We start from the raw sequence: 25,127 nt of genomic DNA, 5'->3' as shown, positions 1-25,127 counted from the left end.
GCCTGGAAAACATAAGCATGCACGTTTGAATCTTTGGCTAAGAGAGTATTTCTTGGTTGCCCTTTTACAAGTTTAAGTTGGCCCGGTAGAACAAAAGAGATAGCCAGAAATGCAATGAAACGTTCTACATTTTTTAAACATAATTTATATCGGTATTAAATATTAAATCAGCCCACTATTTCCATGTCATGAATATTCATTGAAATTGGAATTGTTCATGTTTAAGTCTTTATCTTACTATCTTTATGGGATTTTTTTTTCATCAAGGCTGCGCATGCCATCTCCGGGTAAGAGAAAAAAAAAGGTCTTAGATTTAAAATTTTCAGCACTATTTGCTTCGTCGTACACGCCAGGACGAATATGCTGCTTTCACGTCTCAAAGCGGATAGAGCCCACATTATTTCTCTCACATCACCTCTCTCTCCGTGCTGGAAAACAAATCCTGGGCTGGAACAGAAGGAGGGCCGGGGGGTTACTCAGAGGACAGAGCCAGGAAATGACCATAACACGAGGAAACCTAAGGCGCAGGAACAGAGACACCACCAGCCGCCACGTCAGAATCACAGAGGGGTTCTTGAACATGCAGACTGCCAGGACGTAACCGTGGAAAACGGACTCAGAGAGAGAGAGACAGAGAGAGAGGGGGGGGGAGAGCGCGCCCAGCTGCCTGTAGGCAGAGAACAGACACGCCCCTCCCCCGTGAGCCGTTTGTGCGCGGACAGATGCGGGGGCCCCTGAAGGTGATTCCCAAGTCTCCCTCCACCCGTGCAGACGCGGACGCCTTCGGTGTCCCCGCCTTGCGCAGCACACCTTGGGCTGGGTGTTCCCAAACCCCAGGGCAGGGCTTAGAATCCTGGTGTTTTCAGTTCTTGCTGCGAAATCCAGTGTGCAGACCGGGGTCATCTGTTCTGAGCCTAAGAGCACCCCGGTGCCATAAAGGAGGTAAAAGCGCAGAATTATTGCTCCTCCCACGGAATCATCTCCGTCACAGGCAATGGAAACGCATGCGCGCAGAAACTCAGAGCAAGACCGTTCTGGAAATAGGAAGTTAGGGCTAACGGCGTGGGGCTGGCTTTGGCCTGGGTGGGAATCAGAGGATCTCCGCTGGAAGATGCCTTCGGCCGAGTCTGAGGCAGAAGGAAGCTGTCCAGAGGAGGAACGGGAAGAGGATTTGCGGGCGTGGATGCGGCACAGGGTGCGGAAGTGTCCCCCGTGCTCGGGAGGGTGGGTGTTCCCGCCCGTGGCTGTAGGAGCGGGAACGCAGACGGAGGATGGGCGATATGTGTGTGCACACTTTCGTGATTAAAGGCAGAGGCTGAAACCGCGCGGGCTGCAGGGACCAGTGAGGTGACCTGGACAGGACCTGGTGCCGTGGAGGATGACACTGCAACCGTGGGGACGTGGTCAACGGGACACCGCAAGGCCCGTCTTTCCAAAGCTAATCAGCACGCGCTGTTTTTGTAACACCCCGAAAGTGAAAGACTGCGTACACACTGTGCGTGTGCAACCGCGGGCTAATCCCAGCCTCCCTCCCAGCCCCGAACGCCACGCTCGGGCCCAGAGCTCTTGCGCCACGTCCTCTGTGCAAGCAGCACCCAGCACACCCCAGCTTCAGCCGCTCTCTCGGGTGGGTGCCCTGCCCCCCCACGGTGTCCTCTCTTCTCTCCTGACCTGTCCCCTCAAACCTCCACTTAGACGTCCCCAAGACACGAGGAACCTAAACGTGGCTGCATGAACCCACCAGGAGCCCGAAGGAGCCCCTCCAGGTGCCCCCCCCGCCCATTTTTGTTTCCCGCTTACTTAAAGTCATGTGACACATTCACATACTTTCCTCCATTTCTCCCGCGTAGTTATTACTGTTTTCCGGATCTGCAGAGCCGCGGTCAGCAGCGATGCCTTCTGGGGTAGCTGAGACGGCCGAGCGCGCCCCGGGGGCTGTCACCGGCCCTCCGCCTTGTCACGCTGTCATCAGGGACCCGCCCAACCGGTCGCAGGCCTGGTTTGGTGACTGGATCTCCTGTTAGAACTTATCTCTCCATGTCGTGTCCGTACCAGTCAGGGCTTCTCTTTCAAACAAAGCAGTCACCTTCACAGTCGGGGTCAAATTTTATTTTTCCTGTTAACGAGGTAAGTGCCCTCGCCTCTGCGATAAGAAGACGGTCACGTGGAAATGCCAGACTCGGGACTAATCGGTTACAGACGCCCGACGGGAAGCCCTCCGCGCTCTGTCCAGAGATCCACGTCAGTGCCTCCGAAGGCGGCCCAGGGGCGAGATCAGATCAGGAACGCGTGGGCTGTTTGCAAACTCTCCAGGGACAACGGGGTCTGTGAAGTTCAACTTTGCAGGCCGCCCTCTTCCCCGTAAGATGGTCGGCCTCACTGGCTGGGTTCATGGACGCCCGAGACGGAAGCTTGAAGCAGACGGCCTTTCTAAACTAAAACCGGGGGTTTCTTCCTCCGAGCGGGGGGCTTTGCGTTCCGCACCCGTGTCGGCACGGGGGCTGGGACGTTTCGTAAGAAGTCCTAAAGCGTTTTGGCATCTGGGGATGCTGCCTGGGAGGGGGTGTGGGGCGACACAGAGCAGCTCCCCACGCGTGGCCGCCGGACAACCTCAGGTCAGCGACCAAGGGTGGCCGCGGCAAGGACATGTGACTTTTCAGGCCACAGTGATATCTCCCCAGGGACGGGAATATTTAAAAATGAAGTTGTACTTTATTCCCACAACCATATCTTTCTTTCCACGTTGGTGGAAATCGCTGTTTTTGAAGGCAGATTCTTCCGTCTGGGGACTCCTTTCCTGGTCAATGTTGGGCAGACCTAGCGGACCTTTGTCAGCTACTCGAGACCCTAAAACCAGGTAACTTACAGGAATATGTCTTAACATGCCAGCTGAGACCAGAACTTTGTAAATGCACGTACACAGTCCTAATTTTTTTTTTTTAATAAGAATAAAAAGATACGTTCTAGCTAGTAAGGTATGGTCTACAAAATTTTATGAGTATAAATAACACATTTGTTTTGTAGAACAAACGACCTTCGGTAAATTTGTGGACCAATACTTTTGTAAACACTTCCATCGATGACATTTTGTTTGAGAAATTTCGGGATGGCTTTTAACCAAAGACACGTTAGCCAGATGCATTGAAATAATTGTCGCTTCCATTTTGTGCCACCTGAGGAGCGGGTGTGCCTGTCTTTCTTTGTCACCGATAGCTTCGTGTGTTTGAGCAAAGAGCTTTCTGCCTCCGTTTTGCCTGTAAAATGGGCCGTTTGAGCCAGTGTATCTCAGAGGTCAAAGACTCTAAAAATGTTTGCACTTCTAAATGATCGACGGAACTCTATTATCTGTTTAAAATCTTAGCCATGAGGACTTATTAAAATGGACAGCCCCCCCCCAGATAAATTCATAGATTAATCACAAAACACTGCACTGAAGCAGACCTTCCAGAGTTTCCGTGGGGCCAGGAGATGCACACACAAAGGGGGTTATAAACTTGTCATCGCGCCGCAGTCCCGCGGGCGGAAGCGAGGGACAGATGGATCGAAGCTGTGCAGGCCCTTGATTGCCTTTTGGAAGATGGACAAGTTGGCTGGGGCCAAGGGATAAGAACCTTTGCGTGTGGACTCGAGCTTCGATTGCAGCGCATGTCGTGAGTGTGGCGTGGGTAGCGTGTGGGATGGAATGCAGAGGCCTGTGTATTGGGACATGCACCTCAGCGATGTGGCGGGGGGGGGGGCATTCAGATGGAATTGCGTAGACAGGGCATGATCGGGGTGACGATGGAGTGGTTTGGGGCCGACAGTGGGAGGCCCCGAGGAGGCTGCCCAGGCTTCCCAGTTTCCCAGTAACGGGAGTTTCCTTGTTAAAAACCCCGTAGTTGCCAAGAAGACATACGCAGCGATGCCTGATAACCCCTGGATCCGTAACTCGGGCACACACGTCTCTCATCGTGCTCCAGGAAACAGCTGGAAGGAGCCGCACACAGAAGCCATTAGGAAATCCTTCCCCTCGATGCGCTCAGGGGCGGCCCCGTGACCAAAGGACAGGATCTCACTCTGAACGCCGTTGGAGAAGGGCTCTCCTAACCCTAGCCCTGCCGACCTCGCGTTCCCAGCCGCCCCTCTGCCCAGCGCGTCCCGGGGTCCTGGGCATCGTTCACGACCCGAAGTCTCCTCCAACTGCCTGTGTGGGCCAGCGCTCCGCCCCGCTGTCCCGTGTCCCCTCCGCTGGCTGGCATCACGGGCACACGGAGACCACCCTGGAGTCCTGGCGCCGCACACAGGCCTTCCTGAAGCTCCCGGCCTCGGGCATGGGACTGCACTTGCTGGCTGCACCCACACCCCATGCCGCTCCTCTGTCCTCTGTCTAGGACTCTTGCTACCTGTGGGCAGGGCAGCGGGGCGGGGGCACCCCTGGTCGGCTCTCGGGTAATCCGTGCGGAGGAATGAGCCCAGAACGAGGGAAGAATAGGGTCAGACACAGCCTTGCCCCTGGCGGGTTAGAAGGCAAAGCATAGACGTCACAGTGACCGAAGCTTTATCTCATTTTGGGTTGAGGGTGCTTCCCAGCAGGTGCTGGCAATCTGCATATGCACCCGAAAGAATCATGTGTCTGAGCAGGTGGGTGTGAACTCTCTCTCCGATCAGCCCATGTCTGTCCTCTGGGCACATCCTCAGCGGAACGCCCAGGAGGCGGTGGGGGCCAAGTCGGGAAGGAAAAGCTGAGACCTAAGAGTGGACGTCACTGGCCTGGAGAGGACGTTGTCGCCGTGGAGTGCGGGGGTGCAGCCAGTGCCGGGGAGGGAGGAAGACGGGGACTGAGGGTACACCCTGAAGAATGCACGTCAGCATTAAGGGCAGGTGGGGGCGAGAGAGAGGGTGGGTGCAGCCGGGCAGATGGACAAAGGGCGGCCACAGGCAGAGAGAGCAGGAAACCGGAGAAAAGCAGACGTCTGGGAGAAGCAGGGCTTCACGTGCTGCGAGGTGGTGAGGTTCCGGGGAGGCGGGAGGAGCAGACGGTGAGGGACCGAGCTGGGTTTCGTGCTGGTACAGAGAAGACTCACGGATGAATCCTGCTCGGATCTGAACAGAGCGGGAACGGCATGAGGAACGTTGGAGCTGGGGGATGTGCTAGGGCGAAATCATAATATTAACACACTAAATTCACGTATGAAAAACCCTCTTCTTATGGCCGAGAGCCCCGTGCCAAAAGAGAATGGTTTCAGGCATAAAAGATATATATTCATTTTATCCTCAAAATTGAACGTGGATGATGAGCGCCGCATATTCGTTTACTTATTCGGTGACACAAACATTGTTCGTTATTATACCATGAAATCAGACATAAAACAACATATGCTTGCTTAAAAATTAGTTCAGCGATGCCAAGAAATGCTGGCAAATACTGGACTTCTTCAAGCACTTTATTAATTCTCCCAGTTGATAGGATACGAGCACGCAGGAGCGGGGCCGCTGGCACAGCTTCTGCAATGAGATGTTCAGACGGTACTGCCGTGTTTGAAAGAGCAGAGCTAAATAAAATGATGTTGCTTCCAGGTCAAAAGATACAGCCTGCGTCTCTCAGTCACCTGACAGTCACCTGTTTGCATTCCTTGTGGGTCATTGGCAGAAATAATCATGACTCGGGACACTCATGAGATCCCGCCCTTGTTAGAAGGGAAATCAGCAGCACCCTGCGCCATCTAAACTGAACGTGGAGAAAGCAGTGAATATCCGTGCAGCCTCGTGCCCCGTGAGGTTTGCTGTACACACCCCCGCCCGCCCCACCTTGCGCGCGGTGTGTCCGGGGATGGGGGCCACGCCTACCCCGTCGGGCTCGCGCTGCAGCGCACGGACTCAGACCCAAGACGCAGAAGGCTGTGTCCTCCAGTCACCTGGGAGGAGGAGCTGCCTCGGGTCCTACGCATTCAAAACCCAAAGTTCCCTCAAAATGTGCTCATTGATTGCATTTTCAAAACACATTACGTTTCATAGGTTAAAACAGATTTTAAACTTCCCCCCAAATAAGGGAAAGACACCCGAACACTTGGAGGACGAGAAGATAATTCTGCAGTAAAAATTGTTCCAGATGAGGGGGCTATGTATTTTTACTTTCCTGTTCATTGTTTTCTCTTGGGAAAGCGCATTTTATTTTAGAAGACAAGATTTAAAAGTGTCATTGGTTCTGTGATGTGAGGGGTTGGAAAGGTGGTTCCGCGCTGTAAACATCTCGAGCGCTAAACTCGTCGGACCGAAGATGTGGGAATGGTAACAGAATAGCCGTTCTGTTCTCGTCCAGCGTTGCTCTGGAAATACTTCCTTTCTATTACGTTTCCTCGTTGTCTTGTTTTCTGGAGGAGTTTCAATACCAGCAAATACCATCCAACTCATTAACATGATTTCCCAAATAGTCAAATCAAAAGGCTCGTTTGTGATGAGAGAGGACGGTACTGAATAACAAAAAGAAAAAGAGGTTTCAATTTACTTAAAAGGACAGCATGTGGCATGATTCATCCCGTCTAATTTTATATTAGTTTTCCTCATTAACTTCTCAATTTGCAGTGCTTTTAAGACATGATTATAAGTTCTATTTTAAGTTATACATATTTAATTTCAGAGCGTTTGAGGATTAAATAGAAACCATAGTACACTGTTTGCTCTTTTATTACTAATGATGTTCCATGAGATGCTTGTAAAGATATGAAGTTCCTTATTTTACATACGTGTAGAAAAATGTATTGGGTTGGCCAAAATGTCCGTTTAGTTTTTTCTGTAAAATAAAAGACACGTTTTTCATTTTCCCCAACAGCTTTATTGATTCGGAAATTTTGAGTAAGTCTGCTCTCTGCCATGTGGTAGAACATTGATTGTCCTCAGTGAATGTCTCCATGAGATCGCTATCCACGTCACCTGGTCTGCCCGACCGTGGGGCATCGTCCCGCGGGACATCGCCAGCGCGAAACTTCACAGACACTGCATACATCTTGTGTGTGTGTGTGTGTGTTCCACCTTTCTTAGATAACAAAGCATAATGTGCCAAAAATGTGGCATATTTTCTTCCACCTTCAGCATTAAAATGGCTACACAGACATGCAGCATTTCTGATCTTTTTTGAAACGCACGCCGCTAGGATGGCTGTCACACAATGCAGTCTCACAAAACGGTTTTGAACGGAGGTAAAGACACTGAGCGCTACTAGACCCAGCTCACGAAAAAACCAAACAAACGTTTTGGCCAACCCAATACATGAACAATTGGATTTTACAACCTTTCAAGGATGCCCAGGAAGACTCGTGAGCATTCAAATATAAATGTTAGTTTCAGATCAACAGGTAGAAGGACTTCTGTCCGTGCTTTTACATTATCCCACCTATCGCTGTTCTCAGTAAGAGAAGGTGTTTTTCATTCCTACCAAGGAGGGAAGACAAGTTTCTTCTGGCCTCCTGCGCCGAGGACGCTAAAGCTGACTCCGTCATTTCTGGCTTTGAAGAACAGCATGCCTGTGTTCTGCTGCAGGAGCATCGTGCGTAAGCACATGACCTGACCTCCAGGGCAGCTCATTTTACTGTGGACACTTTGCATAATAGTTTAATCTGGCTCCTAGTTGACCTTTCCACCACAACCACCAGGGATTTCAAAAAAAGTCGTCCATCGAATTTTTGCACAATGATCTACTTTGCATCCAAGCATCGTAACCGCCCAAACGGCTAGGAAAGGGGGCTTCTGTTCATTGAACACACTTTCATTTATTTTCCAAAGAATGAAAAATGTAGTTAGTGATGATCTGGTGAGCCCCGCTGGAGATGTGAACTGGGGTGTATGGAGCATGCTAGTTTGTGCAGCTAGGACAAGCATGTGCATCTTTCTTGCTTTGTTTTGTGTGTGTGTACATGCATGTGTGTGTGTGTGTGTGTGTGTGTTACATGTTTTTGAGAATGGTATTATGAGTTTGGTAAGTGTCTTCAAAACATAAAAAAAAAAAAACAAAAAACCCCAATCATATCCCTCAACGTCATGATTCGTGCGTCTGCTTTTTATGCACACAGAAACCTACCATGGGTGTTCATAGCCTGTCTTCATCATTGCCGGAATTCAGAAACAACCAGGATGTCCTTCAGTAAGAGATGGATCAACTGTGGTGCCTCCAGACAGTGGAATACTACTCAGCGCCGAAAAATGTGAATGACCGAGCCCTGAAGGGACATGGAGGAACTTTAAATACATATGATTTCATGACAGAGGCCAATCCGAAAACCATACATGCTGGATGGCTCTAACTGCAGGACATTCGGGAAAAGGCCAAATGGTAACCAGATCCGTAGCTGCCGGAGGCTACGGGGGGAGAGGGAGGAACGGATGGAGCACAGTGGCTTTTAGGGCCGTGAACACCGTTCTGTGTGATATGACAATGGTGCTTATTCCTCATTAAACATTAGTCCGGAATCATAGACTACAGGCACAGCAGCAAGGAGGGAGCGTGCTGTGAACTGTGCACTTGTGATAAGAACGGACCAGCGGAGGGCCACCCGCTGTGAAAAACGAACTTCAGTGATGATGGCGATAGTGGGGGCGCTGTGCATGGGCCCCGGCAGGAGCACATGGGAACTCTCTGTCCTTCCTGCTCCATTTTGCTGTGAACCCAAAACTACGCTAAGAAACAATGTATCTCACAGTAGAGAAGTCCATCTATTTTACAAATGGAAACAAAAGGAGAGCTTTCTATGCCATGGCAATAAAATAATAATTTATTAAGAAAAAAGAAACCTTCGGTTCCTGATGGAGATGCAGGGAGTATGCAAGTCAACCCCCACTGAGCTGATTTCAAGCCTCTGTGCCCAGCCTATTTTGCTTAATTTCAACACATTGATTTTGAAAGTGCCACGGATTATATATATTCTAGCTACTTTCTCTGACAGATTTCTTTTTGGCATTTAGCTATAGAATCAGGTGCAAAGTTCCCGTATCAGCAACAGTCGCTTGAGTCTTTCATTTTTCGATAATCGTGTGCAGATTATGTTAATAGTTTTTTCTTTTCTACAAGGGGAAGGCAAATGTGTTGAAGTGTTGCCATCTTCGGAAAGCAGACGAATCATCTACTCCTTCTCTCAAAGGCAGATTGTCCCCCATAAGCCCATCAGGGATGAAGGCGGAGTTGGCGCTTGGTGGGCGCTCCCTGTGGACACAGGTAAAACGGGAGCCATCTGCACCAGACACACCCCGCTGACCTCAGCATGCCTTCGATTTCTTACCTCGCTCAGCTGGGGCTCACAGTCTACCTGTTTGTTTCTTTTATGCTCACCTGAGGGCATTTTTCATTGCTTTTAGAGAGAGGGGAAGGGAGAACGGAAGGGAACCATCGGTGCGAGAGAGAAGCATTTACGGTGCCTCCCGTACGTGCTCAGACGGGGCTTCTTATGTGCCCAGACCAGGGAGCGAACACCAGCCTTTGAGTTACGGGACGATGCTCCAACCAGCTGAGCCACACCGGCCAGGGCACAATCGGCTTTGGCAATTGCTTGCTACCAGATACTTGGATATATAGTTGTATTTATACCATTCCTTGGGACTAATTGGCATTCCCATTGCTTCAAGTCCTAGGAATCGGTGGATCTCTGTAAAAGGCTATTCTGTGCGCTAATGTATAATAATCATCACGCATCCATTCACGCATCCCCTCGTCCATTCACACATTCAGCGAAGCGAACTTGAGCGGCAAATGCACGTTTCTGTCTTTGGTGAACGTTACAGCAATGAACTCGAGGTGCCCCTCGCCGTAAAAAATGCTTGTTCTGCTAGGAGATGGATGGTATTTGAAGAAGTAAGTAGTCCTATGCCCGTTGTGTGGTACCAGATCTGGCCAGAAGCAGACCCTGAGTGGTTTAGGAATGATGTTCTTGGCATGGGACGCAGCACTACAGATGTTTAGAAACATGTTTTATACAGTATATACCTTCTCCTTGGCTACTGACTCATTCTTTCTCATGTTGCATGTCCAACAGGAGTCCCGTCACCCCCAATGGGGTGGAGATTGGTTCTTGGAGGAGAAAGTGCCACACTCTTTTTATGTATGAAACACAGGGATGTGTAGAATTTATAAACAGATCTATAGAATTTCAAAGGTATTCAAATGTATTGGGAATAGTAATTAGAGAAGATAATACCTAAAAAGGTTTCTAGGGCAAGTAATAATGAAAAAAGCATGTCTGAGAAATACCCGTGTAAGCACCCTACTTAGAATGGAAAGGCTTGTTGAAGATAATTCACCTGCGTGCGTTATCAGGGCAAGCACCGTGACTTGCCCAGGCATCACTTTCTTTACTGGTTTCCTGGGCTGAGTGATGGAATGAACAATTTAACAGGATGCTGGTTTGAGCGATGAGTCGTGGTTGAATGGGTTAACTCTCCCCGGAGGTCACTGCCTGGCCTCAGAGACGGGACCACTGGCCGGGCGTTCAGACCCTGCTCAGCCACGGGGCAGAAGGGAGACGGGCGCTCGACGGCCCGTCTGGGGATGGTGCTCGAACTTGGTGCCCGTTGTCTGGCCGCTGCCGTGAGTCCCGTTAATGAGAAGCCCCCAGCTCGGGAGCTGCGTCCCATCAGCTCACCAAGGAAAAGCATCCTTCCTTTCCGTCCGTGGCCTTCCACACCATGTTTTAGTTAACGTCTGGCAGGCCTCACGGAACAGATCCTCCCTTCCTTGTCCACGCTCCTCTCGGAGACCAAAGGCTGTGATTTATGAAAACCCTCTGCGTTCCGGTTCTGCTGTTTCCCGTTTCCCTTCCATGAGGTCCCTCCGTGCATTTTCATTGAATTCGCTCCATACAGCCAATTAGCCGCAGCTCCAGCGAATCCTGTTACAAACCCGTGCTTGGGGGGAAATTAATTACTTTAAGTCCCCGAAGTGGATGCATCCTGGGAGCCCGGGAGGGAGCACAGGGCCGGGAATGGCTGCTGTCACCTGAATGGTGTGGCGTTCGCTGGGCACACGTGGCGGACACGGGTTCGGCCTCCCCCCGGGCCTGTCACGGGCGCGCAGGACCTGTAGCTCCGGCCGCCGCCCACGCGCAGCCGCGGTTCCCTTCAACGTCACAGCGCATTTCGAAGAGCTCCCTGAGCTTTCAGAAGACTCACCCACGCTTTTTTCAAAACTATAGAGTAGATGGTTCCGTGTGCGAATAGCTAGTATTTTTGCAGGGAGCAGAGGGTTCGTTTGATGTGATGGCTCATTGGACCGTTGAGGGGACTGTGAGTGAGCCAGGGGATAGAGCAAAGTATAGGAGCTGATGTCGAGCAGGACGCGATTACGCCCAGCACGAGCGCCGAGGGTATCAGAGCATCTGTGAGATACGTCGGTGGTGCGTGGGTGCCATTACCTATCGGTCACATGCCACAGGCTGTGCAGCACCGGGAGCGACCCCCAGTGTGGCCTGTGCACTTGGGGTGACGATGTCGTGGCCACGAAAGTTTGTTATTGTGAGGACCCGGGAGGACGCCGTGCGGGTGTGGGGTGGGGCGACACGGGAGCTCTCTGTACCCGTGGGTCCCGCCTCCAGGGCACCTGCTTCAGCTCTGAGACACGAAGCCTGTATGTGAAAAAGAAGTCGTCCTTCTTCCGGTCGACAGCCCGCCGAGCCACAGCTGCGCGCGTGAGGATAGCCGAGGCCGAGGCCCCCTGAGTGTTCTCCCAGCCCCCCCACCCCCCCGCGCCTCGGTGGGCAGCTTCCCCGTGTGCTCCCAGCCTCAGGCCGTCTGCACATCTGCACGGGGGCCCCTGTGCCCCTGGAAGCATGTCTGCCATGGCAGCTCTGGGGGGGCAGGCAGAACCCCTGTGCCCCTGAGCTGCCAGGAACGCTCAGCTGAAGAAAGAGGGGAGGTGGGGGCTGAAAGTCCTCGTCCCTAGTGGGAGGCGCACGTCCCCCAGGTGCCCACGACCCGCACGCCACAGCCTCGCTCGGCTCCTTCCTCCCTTCCCTTTCTGCCCCGCCACGCCCCTCAGGATGGCCTCCCGCACCAGCCCTCCACCCTTTATTCCAAGGTCCGCTTTGGGGAGAACAGCCCACGTCAGACCAGCACGCTGCGTGTTCTCCCCTCTGTGGGTCATGGACGAGGAGCGTGGCCTTCTGGCCGTGACAGTGCTCCCGAGTCCCCTGTACGGCTTAGCTCTGCGGCCAGGCCTCAAAGGCCAGGGGACAAGAGTCATCGTTTCCTTCGTTGCCGGTCACAGTCCCTCCTACAGCCCACGGAGCTGGAGAAAAACCTCAGGATGTTTCTATAAAGTGAAGCCGTAGACACTGGCCCTTGAGGACTCTTGGCTGCAGATGAATCGGGTACCGTGATCGAATCCACGGAAACCCGCTGCGTGGTGCGAACGGAGTGTCCACGGCCCTGGGCCCGGTGCCGCCGCGTGCAGTCACTTCCGTCCCTGACAGCAGTGCCCGAGGGGACGCACGCCCGACACAGGCCCGCGGCCCGGCGAGCACAGCGCGCAAGCAGCGCTCGCACCCCGCGGTCGGCCCGAAACCTTCACGGGTGCGGAGAGAGGCCTTGAGCGCTGCGTAACAGGAAAGGGCAGCTCCGGGGGAAGAGTCGCTCTCCCGCGTGGAGCTGTGTAGGCCACCGCCTCCACGAGCACGTTTCAAAGCCGGGTGTGCAGACCTCCCCTGCGCCGCTGGAAGCAGGTGAGCCCTCGGGGCCAGTACTTCCCAAGTCGGCGTCACAGAAGCGTTCACCTACGTCCCAGCTGGCGGAACAGCCTTTCAAAGTTGTTGCATCGAACACGTAGGGCGGGTCTTGGAAGGAAAAATAAAAATGTTCTGTGTGTCAAGCAAAAGAAGTCAGGATTGCGTCCCAAAGGAGCGTGGCCTGCCGGGACAGCTGGCCCAGGGCAGGGGCTGGCCTCTCTGATCCCTCGGCGCTGCTTCTTCCCGCGTCTCCTTCTGGCCGGCAGGTCCTGAGGGGCCGGGGCCCCGAGGCAGCTCCTGGCAGCCCCCAGCCGCAGCCCGGCCAGGCCTTGGCGCACAACGTCCCTGAATGACACCTGTCTCCTCCGAGCCGCCACGGATCGGCCATTTCCGCAGCATCCCTTCCCCTTCTGCGCAGACGGGGTTCCTCGCTGCTCACGGCTCCCTCCAGAAGCCACTGTGTTTCGGGGTTGGCAGAATGACCTGTCAGACACCTGTCACATGCCACGTGGGCGCCCGGAGCTGCAGCCTGAGGGGGCAGGGAGGTATTTGGAGAGAGCTTCCCTGGGGAGCCCTCAGATCCCACCAGAGGTGGAACGCTAAGCCTTTGCAGCATTTGGATCCTTTTATTTTTATTTGTTTGTTTATTTATTTTTAGAGAGAGGGGAAAGGAGGAAGAGAGGGAGAGAAACATCCCTGTGTGGTTGCCTCTCACACGCACCCCCAACTGGGGACCTGACGTGCAACCTAGTCACGTGCCCTGACTGGGAATCGAACCGGCGACCCTTGGTTCACAGGCCGCCGCTCAGTCCGCTGAGCCGCAGCAGCCAGGGCATTTGGATCGTTTTGTTCTCTGTACCCTTTGGGTGTTTTGTTTTGTTTCTTCATCGGACTCTAGTTACCGAGTGGTGGATCGTGCAGCAGGTGCAGCTTTCTTCTGTGCATACGAGCACTTGCTTGTGTCGCAAGAAAGAAGGGCTTTTTTCGGGGGCGGGGGTAGCCTGGGAGGCGGCAGAGAAACAGCGGCTGCCTGCGGTTCCGTGCTCTGCTCGCATGTCCCCGCGGTGGGGTGAAGGACCGCTGAGGCCAGCTCCGTGAGGACGCTGCCATGGTGTCGCATGCAGGATACAGCCCCCTGAGTGCGTCTGTGCTCCCGACGCGGTCTAACAGGGTTCCCCTCGTCGGGGTCGTCTTCTCCTCTGCGAACATGGCGGGGGGTGGGAGATCCAGGAAGCCGCGCCGCCTGCTGTTCTGATTTCGTGCGTGGGGCATCGCTGCGGCGGCTGCAGGCCCCGCTAGGCGATCTGAGTCGTCACCCTGTGGTCCACGGTCAGGGTGTGGGGACCACTCTCTTAGGTCCTTCTGCTCGCGTCTTGGGGGCGCAGTCTGCAACGGGCTGGAAGCCTATAGCCGCCAAAACCTCCCACGCAGCGTTATGCTGGGGGCCGCGTCTCCAGTGCTCGGGATGCTTCTCCAAGGGCAGGCGGTGGGTCTTCCCTGTGGAAGACCCAGGCTCCCGGCGGTGACCCGCGTCTCACGTGCAGAGCCCTGGCGAGACACCAGGAGCCCTGCCAGCAGGCTGAGGGCGCGCGGCCCCTCCTCCTTAGATATTCATTTCCTATTCAACGCGACATGTTCCGGATTTCTCTAAGGAAGGCTGCACACACGCTCCTTGTAAGGAGCTCTAAGCGAATTGCCACAGACGGGCAAAAGGAAAACAGACGTTTTCTTGACCGAAAAAGACATCTTACCTCCAAATAAAAAGTGATTCTTCTTTTTTTCCGATGAAAGAAGAAACGCAGAACCGCGCACGTGCTGCCGGGCGCCTCCGCCGCGGAGAAAGCCTCCCAGCACTGGGGACCCGCCACCCCCCAGCAGTGCTGCCTGGCGGGCGCAGCCCAGGAGGGAGCCCTGGGCACAGCCTGAATGTGGCCCCCCCGGGGCCCTCTTCACTGGGACCCGCTCTGCCTCGGGCTGTGGCCCGGGAGAGGCCGGGCTCCCCCAGCCGGGCCGACGCTGCACTTTCCGGCCTCGAATCCCTTCGGTTGGAACGCTCTCTTCACGGGAAACATGGAGCGGACAGAAGCTGCTTTAAATCGCTCTCGTGAGCAACCAGCACAGCTTGGTTGCTGGTGGCATGGAAGGGTTACCCGAGTTTCAGGGAGTTTTTCTTTTCTTTCAAACGCGTGTGTGTGTGCTGTTCTGTCATTTAATCACCAGCAGGGATGCTGGGGGTATTGCTCATCGATGGCAGAGGGCTCCCATCCGCAGAACCTCGGCTCATTGGACACGTCCTCTTCCGAGGGACTTGCTATTCACAGCGGTAAATGTGCCCCCGAGGGGCAGACGCAGCCACGGGTCTTGGCCACGGACGTCACGGTAGCAGCTGCTCCTCAGTCCCCCCGTGTCCCTATTTTGCCGGAACTCTGGCCTCCAGAGACTTGGCCTCCCCCGCCGCGGCCATTGTGCGTCTTCATTCCCGTCCGTGGGCCCGGCCCACAGACAGCCCGCCCATTCATCCCTGCAGCCACATGGCCCGTGCAGGGCGGCCGCCCAGACGCACGTCTTCCTCCCACGCGTGCCCCTTCCCGGGCACCCCAGGAGCTGCCAGCCCCTGCGCCGTGACGAGCAGCAGGGTTTGAACCCTCGTTTCTGTTTGCTGCGCCTGCTCTGGCTCACAGAGCCCCCCCTTTGTCGCAGCTCCGTCCCCCAAAAGGAGATTTAACGGGGTGACCCATGTCCAGCTGGAGTCCTTCCAATGGGCTGGGGCTGGCATCGCCAGCCCGGTGGTCATGCTGGCTGCCCGCTGGGCCGGGCCCGTGCCAAGGCTGACAGCCCCCCTCCCAGCCACAGCCGGCCTGTCAGGCTGACGTCCCCCGGGGGGGGGGGGGGTGAGGGGGGACCCCAGCACGCCGCATTCCCCGGCCAGATATTCTGAATGCGCCCTATGTGTTCGCTGCCGGCCCTCTTCGCCGCGTTCTTTGACATGTGGATGGGAAGGGCCAGACAAGAGCCCCTTTCATGCGCCACAAAGATGCACACTGTGCGTGCGAACGCGGCCCATGGGGTCGAGGCGGGACCGGATGCCGCGCCGGATAGCAGAGCTGGGGGCCTGGAGGTGAGGGAGCTGGGGCAGAACGGCGCGCCGAGCCCAGGAGGCCAGAGGTGGCTTTGCGCAGGCGGCAGACGGGCGCGAGACCGGGCCACCCCCTGGGCGTTGCTGCCGAGACCCACGGGGACGAGCGACGTCTGCACGGGCAGCGGTGGCCAAGCCTGGTGGGGGCCGATGGTGGTTTTCCGTGAGGCTGTTTCCCAAGGAGCGGGTGGCCCACCCCAGCTTCCCTTCCCTGCTGAGTCCTGTCCCGCGCGGTGGGCCGGGACCGGAGCCGGGGGCTGGTGGCCAGGACGTGGCCCGGAAGATGGCAACGGACTCTACGCCAAGGAACGGTGTGAGGTTGAAAGAACAGGCCGGAGCCTGCTGAGGTGTGCACTTCGCGGCCCGTTCCGGGTGGTTTCAGCAGGCCTGGGGGTGCCCCCATCTCCCCGTCGTCCTTGGAGGCCTGGGGGTGCCCCCATGTCCCCGTCGTCCTTGGAGGCCTGGGGGTGCTCCCTCTCCCCGTCGTCCATGGAGCTTTGCCCTGCTGCCCTGGCTCACCGACACGAGGGACGGGAAAAGACCGCCGTGGCGAGCACCACTAACGCAACAGCCTAGACCGCAGCCCGCCTGCTTGGGCACAGCCAGCAAAACTCAAATGCGAGACGCTGCTGCCCCCGCTAGCATTCGGGTCCCGGGATCCCCATGCTCTGCCTGCCCCGCGGGGGACCGCAGGCCTCCCTTGAGTCAGCACACGCGACGTTGGACTCCCACAGCCTGTGTTTCCACGACTCCACGCTGCCGTGGTCCCAAGGGGGCGTGATGTACCGCAGGTGAACACACTGCGGGCCACAGTTTCAATAAAATTGTATTTACACAGTGAGATGGGGGACACTTTGGGTATCCGTCCCCCTTCGTGACGCTGTGATTTCTCGCGAAAAGGATCCATTTTTCCCACTCTGATGCGCCCACATTGTCCACCTTTGCATCACTGTGTGCTGCGAGCAACGGGGCTTTTCCTCCCACATCATTTTTCGTAAATTTCAGAATGTGGGACCACCCTCCTGCGTTCCGCCGCCTTTGCAGTTCCAGGGCAGCTGTGTTCCAGGGGTCGGGAGAACTGACGGGGACGCCCCATCACAGGCCCTCACCCAGAGGTGGCTTCCAGTCACGCCTCCAATAGAAAACATGACACACAGGCACCCATCAAAGGTCATGTTCAATGCTGTGAATCAGTGGAGCAGAAGGGGACCCGAAATGGAAACCTTTCCTGAGCGAGTGAGCTGACCTCCCTGGTAAATGTCTTCTGTGAGAAGGAAAGACCAAACATATGTGCGCGTTTAAGTGTGATTCTCTGTTTTAAAAAGGTATGCGCCTTACAGGTTATTTTCTTTCCCTTTTTTTACCTGATACAGCAAAAAAAAAAAAAAAAAAGGGAAAAAATACGATGGTTTTCATGAAGGAGAGGGTCACACTGAATGAATTTTATGTTCAGGGAATCTTAGTCGAAAGGAGGGATTTAAGCAGAACCATTCCGTAGTGAAACATTCCAACCCTCATAAAGCAGGAACAGCTGATGAGCCTCCAGGAGAGAAGAAACCATTTGACGTTCTGTCCAAGACAATGAGTTTCTGTGCAGAATTTCTGACAAAGGACATTGCAAATTGCCTTGGGGTAGGAAGTCAGAACGGTCCCTTGAAAAATCAATGTCCCCCTTCTGGAGGTAGCTATAAGCAACATAAAAAAATAAGTCAATAAAGTTTTCTCTGAAACATGAATTTTATTCTTAAGAAGGTGGAAATACATCTATACATGATTTCTTCTTGAAATCTCTGTAATTTATTTCCAAAAGCAAAAGGCAATATGACTGCTTTTCTTTTTACACATAAGAGGTTCCTTATTAGTGAAGTCTGCATTAATAACAACAAAAAAGGGCTATTAAAAACAAAAGAGAAATACAAAGTAGCCTCCTTTTCAGATAGTTTGTACAGTTTTCTTACAGTCCTACTGATTGGTTGATAGTCTCTAGGTCTGTTTGATTAGTTGGAGGTTGTAATATCAGCTGTTTTTTCTTTTGTTTTTTACTGAAAATACATCCGAAGCCTCCTTCCTTTTCGTAATCATTATCAAAAATCCATTAAAAATATGGTAAAATTTTTTAAATAATAAAAACTAAAAGATAAAAGAAAACATAGGCAATATATCTGTCACAGCAGTAAGTGTAAGTGAGATAAATGTATCCACCTATTTAAAACAAAAGTCTCTCACTTAAATACACACGCACACACTCACACACACAAAATCTTAAAAGGTTTCAGAAAGTAGAAGTAGTAGCTACCACCCTGTCACATTACAAACAATAAAATGAGAAATCAGTAACAAAATAGAACGTTAAGAAAAGCATGCTGAAAATTAAAGGTGAGATAGCACAAAATCAATTACAATCTGTGTGATAACTGTGGAGTAGAAGAGAAAATAAAAGCATAAAATGCAGAATTTATAGAACATTTTTTATGGTGGGTAGCTTAAATATACTCAGAAGCAATTTAATAACCTCCAGTAATTAGTTTAGTAAATAGGGGAAAAAAGCAGTTGAAAATAAAACCAATGCTTTCTGCCGAATTTTGTGAGCCTTCAAATATTCTATGAAATAAAATGTATATTTTTAAAAAGAAATATATATATATGGTAAATAAATATATATATGATAAAAGAAGAAGAAAAGTGAAGTTAGGCATAGAAAACAGACAAATGATGAAATAAATAAATCCAAGTGTAGACTTTTTGGCAAAATGAGTAAAATGAATAAGTCAATAGATAATTTAAAAATTGGTGATAGCACAAATCCAAAATATATAATAAAATTAAGGAAATAAACAAGGAAAATAAAGCAAATTATAGGAGAAATTATTTTATTTATGGAAATTTGAAAACTACAAGAACGGATAAATTTCTAAATCCAAGGTACATATGCAGAAGTATTTCGATAAAATTTATTACATGAAAGGGCAATGATGAATGTGGTTCTGAAGAGTTTTCCTATGGGTCTCAATGCCAACTTTGTTTTCTGAGTAAAATGGGTTTTAAAAAAGCACATATAGACTATAAATGATAATGCGTCTATATTAGTTAGTTCCTGTAGACATTCTACCGTTGATTCAAATGAGAAATAATATTGGAAGCCACCCACTGTCAATAAGTACTTTTATTAGTTTCTTTATGCAAAAACGAACACTGCCCCCTATCCGTGTCAATAAATAAAGATCTTATACTTTTTTTTTTTTTGTCCAGGTGCTCAGTATTTTATTGTGTAGCTTATCACAGTTTACTTAGTGTTACCAGTTCATGGCTCCTTACTTCCCCTCATTTGCAAATACCAAACATTGCCTAGCTCTTGGTTAAACACAGAAGAGCGATTGTCTCTACGTATCAGTCACTTTATGTTTGGAACTGTTGTGGGAACTGTTATTTCTTCCAGTCGTGAATGTCGGTACTGAACACACATGTAACGTGTGTCATTCTCCCCTGACCGCGGAAATGGTCATAAAAAGAAAACGCAGATTAAGCTATGTGAGTCCATGAAGCGAGAGTCATTCATAAATGCTTCCGAGGACTGATGTATGTTTGCCAGCTGTTTAGGAATCATTGAGGACGTGGAGCGTGGACGGCTGATTTCGGTCCGAGGCCAACTGAGCTTCGTGGATGGCGTGGAAAGTTCGCCCCCTGTTATTTTTAGATATGAACACATGGTCACAAATTGGCACGTTGGCCCCCATGTTAATCCAGTTTGGAAACGGGACGTGTCTGTCTTGCACACTTTCTAAGGAAGTCCTGAGGTACTCGTTGGAACTCCGCTCCGGGCTGGGGGAGTGTGGGGCCCATGCGGGAACACTGCGTCTGTTTCATCCCTCGGAACATGGCAGGGGCACTCAGAGCTGTGGGCTGTACATGTGTCGTTCTGACGGAGCCTGTCCCGTGCTGATGACCTTGTGCCCCGTTAGTGATTCCTGTTAGAAGCCTCCGTGAAGGTTTGTACTCATGTTCATGCCTGTGTTCTCTACATTCCCAGGACACGCCATAGCTGCCAGCTCTCCTCCCACCCCGTCATGCGCAGCTGCCCTTGGATGCCCTCACCTTGGTGGCCCTCCTATGTCAAGGGATCGTTCTGATGTTTGATCTCGGATTTCCCCTAATATTACTGTCCTCCCCCCAGCCCTCCCCCTCACCATGCACAGAGTAGCCATTCAAACACGCGATAGCATCACTTCTCCCACTCGTTTTCTATCGCCAGCCCTTGGCCAGTCCCAGTGGTACCCAGCCTCCTCCAGGGGTGTTGAGACTCAGGTAAAGGCAGATCACGGAGGGTCCAGATTCAGGATTTGGGACTTGATGGTGGAGGAGCCTGGAGTGTCAGATGCACATTTGGGGGCACCCGTGAGTCCCTTGGTGCGGCGACTCGGGCTGCTGCTCTCTGACACGATGCTGCTGGAAGAGCCTCACTTGTTTTGTTGACACAGACATTCGTGCCTCATAGAAAGAAAAATAGCAGACACATGACGTCACGTTTGAAAAAAACACGAAATAGTCACGAAACGGCCTCTTCTCTTCTCTGCAACCTGAGCGTACAGGTAACTATGGGATTGTTGTGGCCAGGGACCCCGTGCACAGCCCGTAAATACTGTTTTCTTGACAGCTCACGGGTTTCCCACCGTTACCGTAACAGGTGCCAACGTGTACCGTGAGCCCGACGTTCACCGGGAACACAGTTCCCTGCAGAAGCACGTGACGGTAGCGTGCCGGCAGAGCGGCGTGATGCATGGGCGTGGGCGTCACGGAAGCTGAATCCAGGGGCGACACGTACGAGAACCGTGGGGAGCGGCCGCGCCGGGGGAGGGCTCGCCCCCATTACCTGTTGTTACTGTGGTCCTGATGGCAGTGAGAGGGGCCGAGTCTCCAGGCGCTGCTGGCGGCCGAGACCAAACGTCCAGCGTCCCACAGAGACCCTCTGGGAGCAAGGTTGTCTGTTCGCCCTCAAGGTCGTTCCGAGTCTGTCCCTTCTGCCCTTGACCTCAGCAGGCTGGCCTCGCGCCCCAGAGGAAGCGCAGGGAGCAGTGCCGGTGCCTCGGGGTCCAACGTAATCATAATAAAAACCACTCGCTCACAGCACCTGGCCCCGGGGCCCCATCGCTTGAAGCATCAGCCCAGACACCAAAGGCTGCCGGCTCAGCCCCCGGGGGGCACGTGTGAAAGGCGACCCATGGGCATGTTTCTCGCACAGGGACGTCTCCCTGTCTGTCTCCCTCCCGTCTCTCCGTGAAATGAGTCAGTACGTCCTCGGGTGAGGATGAGTGAAAGAAAAAGCAAACTTGCGCACAGCCGTTCACGGGCGCTGGGCTAGACGCACAGAGAAGCGCGCTTCCGCTGCGCAGGGCAAACCGTGACATTCCCCACGCACTTTGCAGCCGCCGCGGGCAGGGGGGACCTACGGGCACGTCTCCACGCGGTCGGGCCAGGCAGCACGCAAGTTCACTTCGCTGCTGTTTCTTCCTTTAGCAGACCACACGTGGGGAGCGGCACGTTGGGACCCGTCCGGCGTCCGGTCCCAAGTTCCCTGGCCCTTCGGAGCGCCGCACTAGGGGAGAGCGGCGGGAAGGACAGGGTGCCGGTGAGTTGTTTTAAAGCACGCTGTGCTGCGTGCGTAGAGACGGGCGATTTCCCCACCACGGAGCCTTCCGGGTGTGCACAGAATCCAAAGCCTCTTAGTTAATTCTTTCAGAGAAAACACTGCTCACGTTAGAAACGTTTCCTCAATATATAACTGCGTATATAGACGCGCGTGCACTCGTACGGGGTCAGAATGTCTACGCAGAGCTATGACGCTACTGACAGAGACCCAGGCATGTAGGCAGGTAGATGCACGTGTTGCCATGCAGCTCCCCGTGTCACGGGCACACGGCAGCTTTCCGCGTTGATGAGCGTGAGCGTCCGGCCGGCTGTCCCAGCTCCGCTCGCCCTCGGACCTCCTGCCGCGGGAGCCACGGCCGTGGGGTGAGGGAGCCCTCGGCAGCGATGCCGGGTCCCAGGCCGTTGTTTTCCTGAGGCCCCACGGACAGTGGCCACAGACGAAAGGCTGCCCCAGGTGTCCTGTGTCCCTCGACTGTGGCTTCCAGGACAGCAGACCCACAAGGGGACGCCTCCTTCCCACCCGATGGCCCGTGGAGGCTGGCGTGTCTGCTCCAGGGAGCAACGGAGTCTGGGCTCAGGCCTTGGTCTCTCCCGCGGAGAAGGGGCCTCAGTGGGCTCCCATGGCCACCTGCCTGCCTCACCCCGGCTCCGCCGCGGCCGCCCGCCCTTGCGTGTCTTCCTGGGGGAGGGGACACGGCCTGCCTGGGCCCAGGACAGCGTGTCCTGCGTCCCGCTGTGTGCATCATTTTTCAGAATGGCAACACAGGCTGATGGGTGTTAGTTTGTTTGTTTTCTGTTTTAATGCTCCTACTGCGACAAAACGTTTTTGGTCTGGGACTGAATACCGGACGTTGAAAAACGCAATCGAGAACCTCATAGGCACAGGATCTTCATGTTTTTGTGTGTCCCCCCAAAAAGGACTTTGTCCTAGAGCAGCCACGTGCAGTCACCTTCAGGGTGGCCCCAGGGAAGGCCGCCGTGGCCCCGACCCGATTCATCAGAAGACTGGGCCTCGGCCAGGAAGCAAAACAGAATAAAACCATCGCTCGTGAGGAAAGGTACAGAAGGCAGAAAGGGAAGGATGACATTTCACAGCCTCGGGACGTCACCTGTTCCTCCTTGCGAAGGCGTCCGTGGCGGTATTTCCTGGAATGCTCGGAATGTGTTTCAGCGACCTGCCGGGCGAACCACACACGTGTGGCTGGGCTCCCTCAGAGCTCCGGGCATTGTTAGCGTGAAGGATGGTCACGTCAGAACAATTAGCCCTCCAATAAAAAAGTCACTCAGAATCTGTCAGCTCCCGGCTGGAACCCCCGCCGCGTGTCGGCGCCTCCCTGCGAGCCTCGTGGGTCCAGCCTCCCCGAGGAAGCGACTTCAACGCAAGCATCAGAGCACAGTTCTGCAAGAACAAAAGTGGCTGCAAGGAATCTGCTTCGCATGGAATTTGTCTACGAAACGATGCTTTCTTTGTTTTTTATTTTATTTTATAAATTGTTCTATCACAGGGGTCCCATGTTTGCCCCGTTGCCTTCGCCTGCCCTGCCCACCACCCCCCTCTCCCACGGTCAGTCCCCACCCGTGGTCCGTGTCCATGGGCCATGCATGCCTGTTCCATGACTACACCCTCCCCCTTGTCTCCCCCTCCCCCCCGCCCCCCGTCTGCTCACTGTCAGGCTGCTCCTTGCTTCCGCGCCTCTGGTTCTGTGTTGCTCGTTTGTTTGTGTTGTTAATTCATTAGGTTCCTGCGTCAGGTGAGACCCTATAATGCCGCGGTTATTCTGCGCCGCTAAGAGGGCAGTAAAGTCTGGCTGACCTTCCAGCATGCAGACCCACCATATGGACGTTCGCCTTGGCTGGGGGCTGGGAGCCTCCCAGGTCCTGAGCTTTGCGTCTGACCTGAAGCCCTGATGGCAGCCGGGCCAGTGGGGCCGGTGCACGGTGGCGCCTCTCTCGGGGCCACGCAGCCACCGTCTCTCGGCATCTCCCGTGTGAAGCGTTTGGTCCACCTGGAGCGCCGATGATATTCTAAATTCAGGAGTGAGCCGGAGCTCAGCGTGGGCAACAGACAAAACCAGCCCCCGCTCCAAGGTAAAAAAGCGCAAGAACACGAGTGGCCGCATTCGGATTCAAAGCCAGAAAAAAACTTTGCTTGACAATCTCAAGCCTTTGGTCGGGGGTGTGATGGGTGGGTTTGATAGTCCCCAAACAAGAAAAGGATTCTTTCATCTTAAATGGGCCTCAGGCCATGTGGTCACGTCCCTCTACATCCTGAGAACCAAAGGCAATTCATTACTTACAGGTTGCGTATTGAGTTTCCATTTACTGGGGGGGAGAGCAGGCAAGTGTGTGCTGGGAAGCGACTCTGGACTCTGGTACCTTCCGGTGAATGTTTATGGGGCAAGAAGGCACGTTTTCACTTTCACGGCTTGAAACGCATGGACCCGTCTAGTCTTTGATGTTCCGCCACCAAAAGACGCTGTTTATGTGTTTGCTTTGGAAGTGGGATTCCTTCCGGAAGGAAAGGCAGCTTTCACACCCATTCTGAATTTATGTAACTAGAGTAACAGGATACTAGATTTTCTCGTTCCCGTGCCCATGGACTTCAGTATGCGTGATGTGCTTTAACTGGAAGAATAGATGTAGGTGTGGGTACAGGTGTAAACATAGTTATGTCAAAACATTCACATTTCATTGCTTAAGTTTCAAGGAAGGAAGAAAATGCCCACCTATTTACCGTAACTCACCAAATTCCTTACCTGTTCTAGTCCTGAAACTACTCTGTCATGGATTTAAAGGCGGGGACATAGGTACAAGAGTTATGAGCCCAAACTATGGCACAAGATTGTACTTACATCGGATTTGCTGTGTGACCTCAGGCAAGTGTCTTAACCTCTCTGTGCCTCAGTTTTTGTTTTGTTTTTTATTGTTTGCAAAACAAGGCAATGACAATACACCTGCCCATGGGATTGTTGGGAGAATTAAACACAGAAAATGAAAGGTGCATCGGGCCGTTCCCGGCATACAGTCAGTGTTACACAAGCGTTAGCCACGTCTCTATTTGGAGATGTAGAAAGCAGAGTCATCCCCAGTTCGTGTCTGGAGTCCACCACAGCACATTCATGCTTTCCGCTTAAGGAGGAGATGACGAGAGCAGACAGCTAGATATCTGGAAAGGGTTTTTGAAGAGACGCAAAATTGGTAAAGAAATAACGCAGGGCCAACATCAAGTTTCCAAGCTGGTAGAAAAGATACACCGAACCCAAAATTCGGGGTATATGATTCGATATATTCCTGGCACACATAGCCCTTTGTCTGTAAGAAATCAGATGTGAACAATTTCTGGACATTAAGTAGCTTATTAAACAAATATTTTCTGAGTTGAGCGAAGGAATGAGCAAGAGCCATACGATATAAATTTCCTGAAAACTCTCTAGAGGTTAAAGTCAAAGGAATTTTGACTTTGGCACAAGATATCCCAGAGTGTCTGGGCCAAACATATTTTAGAGACGACTCAGTTCATCCTAAAACGTGTGTTTTTTTCCACCGGCCTAAAGCCATGTCTTATTCAGAAACTGTAATTCTTTGCGTCACAAGGAAAATGCAGATTTGGACCCACATGAGGGGCACGGGGGTTTCTCGGGTGCAAGGGACGATCTGTAAAATACAGG

General features: G+C 52.9%; 1 long non-coding RNA gene across 2 annotated transcripts in view; it reads left to right on the top strand.

Moving 5' to 3' along the window:
• The window catches only part of LOC149991902 (uncharacterized), a 56,485-nt gene that overhangs the window by 5,248 nt on the left and 26,110 nt on the right, over nucleotides 1–25,127 (top strand). Inside the window, exon 2 of one of the 2 annotated variants that reach the window (XR_016508597.1) lies at nucleotides 9,041–9,184. The exons of the other annotated variant lie outside the window; for it this stretch is intronic. This is a non-coding gene — a long non-coding RNA (uncharacterized LOC149991902). The remainder of the gene's footprint in view (nucleotides 1–9,040; nucleotides 9,185–25,127) is intronic. 2 annotated transcript variants of the gene reach the window in all.

Source organism: Furipterus horrens, unplaced genomic scaffold (assembly GCF_987537825.1).
Source record: "Furipterus horrens unplaced genomic scaffold, mFurHor1.1.pri manual_scaffold_17, whole genome shotgun sequence".
NCBI lineage: Eukaryota > Metazoa > Chordata > Mammalia > Chiroptera > Furipteridae > Furipterus > Furipterus horrens.
This window is presented reverse-complemented; position numbering and strand designations above follow the sequence as displayed.